This window comes from Lucilia cuprina, chromosome 2 (assembly GCF_022045245.1).
Source record: "Lucilia cuprina isolate Lc7/37 chromosome 2, ASM2204524v1, whole genome shotgun sequence".
Taxonomy (NCBI): Eukaryota; Metazoa; Arthropoda; class Insecta; order Diptera; family Calliphoridae; genus Lucilia; species Lucilia cuprina.
Genome location: NC_060950.1, coordinates 15,239,461 through 15,243,699, shown reverse-complemented (window position 1 = coordinate 15,243,699; position 4,239 = coordinate 15,239,461). Strand labels below are relative to the sequence as shown.

The 4,239-nt window shown below is 24.2% G+C and overlaps 1 protein-coding gene across 1 annotated transcript in view; it reads left to right on the top strand.

The window, feature by feature from the left end:
• Positions 1–4,239, top strand: part of LOC111689444 (UHRF1-binding protein 1-like) — a 44,884-nt gene that overhangs the window by 32,560 nt on the left and 8,085 nt on the right. The gene's annotated exons all lie outside the window — the stretch shown is intronic.

The following is a 4,239-nucleotide window of genomic DNA, read 5'->3' as shown; positions in this document are numbered from 1 at the left end:
GATAGATAGATAGATAGATAGATAGATAGATAGATAGATAGATAGATAGATAGATAGATAGATAGATAGATAGATAGATAGATAGATAGATAGATAGATAGATAGATAATAGATATTTGAAGAAGTTTCATTATCAAAAATCTTTTAATTCTATAAAAAACAAAATGTTCGAAATCTATTTGTATATATGGTAAAATTATGGCCTTTGAGTATTCTACTCATAGCCTAAACATAAAATTTTAAGCATTTCTTTATAAATATTTGTATATATAATAATAAAAATTATAAACAGTTTTCTTTTTTAATTATTCATTTTCATTTTATTTTCTTTTCTACTTCAAAAATTTTAGCTGCAAGTAACATCTATGAGTATGAACAATAAGAAAAATGAAGGCAACAACAGGTAGCATAACTGCATGGATTGTATACAATGTTGTGGTGAAAATAATAATACTTAAAAATATAAAATACAATACAAAAACTTCAACAATATTAACAAATATTTTAAAAAAAAAACAAAATAATTAAACATCAACTACTACTACTACTACTTCGTCTACATTCTTCAGCATAAATTATAAAAGTTATTAAAACTACTACAGCAATAATAAGAACAACTATTATCCTTATTACAAATTTTTATACTTAACTAAAACATTAATTATAACAAAACAAATATTTTTATGTAAATATAACTTATTTATCACATTAATTAATTTTAAATTTGGCTTTTTCTTTGAAAAAAACTGTTATTTGTTTCATAAAGAAATTTTATTTTAAATCTCTTTAAATCCAAAAACAATCTTTATTTATGTTATTTAATAAGACTGAAACTTAATAAGAAAGAAAAAAAGAGAAATAAACTAATATTATTTTTTTCAAAAAGATTTAGATTCTTTTATATTAAAATTTTTATTATTTGTACAACTAGTTCTAGTAAGCATAGATTTAGACTGTTTAAAGTGGAGCCAAATAATCTTTATTCGAATTTGTTATCTTGGAACTGGTTCTAGTTTAGTTCTTTTAAACTTTAAGTTACTCTATCTTAAAGAAAGAACAAGTTATAGCAGAGTTAATTTTTCACTTTAAAGCCAATATTTAGGTTGTACTTTAAGATGACATAAAGAGTTTTTTTTAACTTTAAACTAAAGTTACAATGTAAGGAATTATTGCCAGACTTTAAACCAGATTTCCGCTATGAACCAGCCATCTAAAATTCTTTGGTACATTATTTCAGAACTTTAGTACTTCTTTTTGTACTCTTTCTAACTTATAAACTTTGATGAGTTGTCCACATTGTAGTAAATAAACCAGTAGTCCAGTGTAGTCCAGTCTATAGTCTAGTCTGTAGTATAATCTATAGTTTAGTCTTGACTATAGTCTAGTCTATAGTCTATTCTATAGACTAGTGTACAGTCTAATCAATAGTCTAGTCTATGGTATAATCTAAAGTCAAGTCTATAGTTTTAGTCTAGTCTATACACTAGTCTATATTAGTCAGTCTGTAGTCCAGTCTATAGTCTAGTCTGTAGTATAATCTATTGTTTAGTCTTGTCTATATACTAATCTACAGCCTAATCAATAGTCTAGTCTATGGTATAATCTAGAGTCAAGTCTATAGTTTTAGTCTAGTCTATACACTAGTCTATATTCTAGTTTATAGTCTAGTCTATAGTTCAGTATCTAGTGCAGTTGATAGTATAGTCTTGAGTCTATTCTATAGTCTAGTTTACAGTATACTGAGTGTCCTATAGACTATAGTCTAGTCTTTTGTCTAGTCTATAGTGATGTCTACAGTTTAGTTAAAAGTCTAGTCTGTAATCATATCTATAGTGTATAGTCTAATCTATATTCAAATCTATAGTCTTTTTATAGTCCAGTCTAAAGTTCAATCTATAGTTCAGTCTATAGTTTGGTCTAAAGTCTTGTCTACAGTCTAGTCAATGGTCTAGAGTACAGTCGAATCTATAGTTCAGTCTATAGTCCAGCCTATAGTCCAGCATTTAGGATAGTCTAAATACTTGTCTATTGTCTAGTTAATAGTATAGCCCATTGTTTAGTCTATACTCTAACTTATAGTTCAGTCTGACGAATCTATAGTTCAGTCCATAGCCCAGTATTTAGTATAGTCTAAATATTTGTCAATTGTCTAGTCTATAGTCTAGTCAATAGTTTAATCTATACCCTAATATATAGTCTAGTCTATTGTCTAGTTTATAGTTCAGTCTTTCGTTTAGTCTAAAGTTTAGTCTGTGACATACTTTGGACTGTAGTTTAGTCTATAGTCTTGTCTACATTCTAGTCTACAGTCCAGCCTTTAGTATATTCTAAATACTAGTCTATGGTCTAGTTAATAGTATTGTTTTTAGTTTAGTCTATACTCTAATCTAAACTCTATTCTACAGTATAGTCTATAGTCTGTGATCTACTCCATGTTTTAGTTTGTAGTTCTGTGACGTTTCCGCCCTCATTTTCTCACCGATCAAATAAAGTTATTCCAACAAAAAATGGAATCCCAAGAAAAAGCTTTTCAGTTCAGTGCCTCTGGATTGTACGTATGTGTTCTACATCACGATTGCAACTATGTTTTTGTAAGTTGCCATCGAATTATAATGCAGAGAATCAATGTTGTCAAATGGAGAAACTTTATATTCGTATTAACATAGGGGTCAATATAGGTTTCCTTTTTTCCTAATTTGAAATAATTTTAATTATCAACTACTGATAAGACCAGGTACTCGTAACGGTTGGAAGGGCTACAATTTCCATTAAAAAAATGGAAAGATTACTGCGCTAGTTTTAATTAACAAAAGCTAGTTCTGAAAGAGCTTTATAGAATTAATTGAGAAAAATTTAAAAATATTTCAAATTTCATTCTAAATCAATTAGTTCAAGAATAATTGCAAACAGAACCGTTTCAGATTTTTCCATAAAACAACTTTAGAAGTCATGACATCAACATTACTTATAGAATCCATTCTTTTATAGAGATTTTAAAGTATTTATAAGAATTTTGGCAAAGAACTAAGTAATTCTCAATACTTATTGATAATTTCTACACCAGTTTAAAGTTTCTAATCATGCATTTTGGAACTAGTTGTAGTTGTAAAAAATTTTTCTTAGAAATTTGAAAAAAACTACACTTTCAACAAAAACTCTTCGAATAAGAAAATTTGTAAATAAATTTTAATAGTTTAAATTAATAAATTGAAATAATATAAATATAAAGATTTTATTTGTTAAAAAATAATAATAAAACTTAAAACAAAAAAAAAAACGTCTACAAAATCTACATTAAAAATTACACGTCTTCACTGTGGCTTACTTGTCTTCTATCTATTAAAATAAATGAAAATAAAAAATTAAAAAAACACAAATTTTCTATAAAATATAAACTAAAACAAAAAAAAAAAACTTAAAATCAAAACAAAATTACAAAAATAAAATAAAATTAATAAAAAATATTTACAATATTTAATAAAAAAATATATATGTGTATACTTTATTAAAAAATTAAAAAAAAAACTAAAATTAAACAATTAAAAGTAGTTAGGTTTAACCCATAATAAATTGTAAATTATTAAAATAAATATTTAAACTAAAGAAAAAATAAAAACTATTTAAAGCCATTCAAAATTAACTAACTCCAAAAAAAGTATTGTATTTAAAAGCCATATTTACATACATAACATAACATTATATAACAAATGAAAACTACAAATTTTGTCCTTAATCAAAAAGTGAAATTCCTTTGAAAATTTTAAATGCAAACGTAATGGTAATAATATTTTTATTCAAATATATAAATCTATAAAATAAAATATTTGAAAACTTATATATATAAAACAGAAAAGTTTAATCGTTGTTGTTCTAATCTGAATATTAAGAAAACCGAAATTTTAGGTACTATTTATGAAATTTAAATGTGTATTTATTATATTATTATTACAAACAAAAAAAGATAAAACGGAAAATTATATTGAAAATAAATAAAAAAAAACTAAAGATTTATTAAAGAAATATAAAAGAAATAAAAAATATTATGATGTTTTAATTACATTAATTTAATTAAAAAGGGATTTTTATCTATATATTAATTATTTATGTATATATTTCTATCTATCTATCAATCTATTCTTTCTATCTATCTATCTATCTATCTATCTATCTATCTATCTATCTATCTATCTATCTATCTATCTATCTATCTATCTATCTATCTATCTATCTATCTATCTA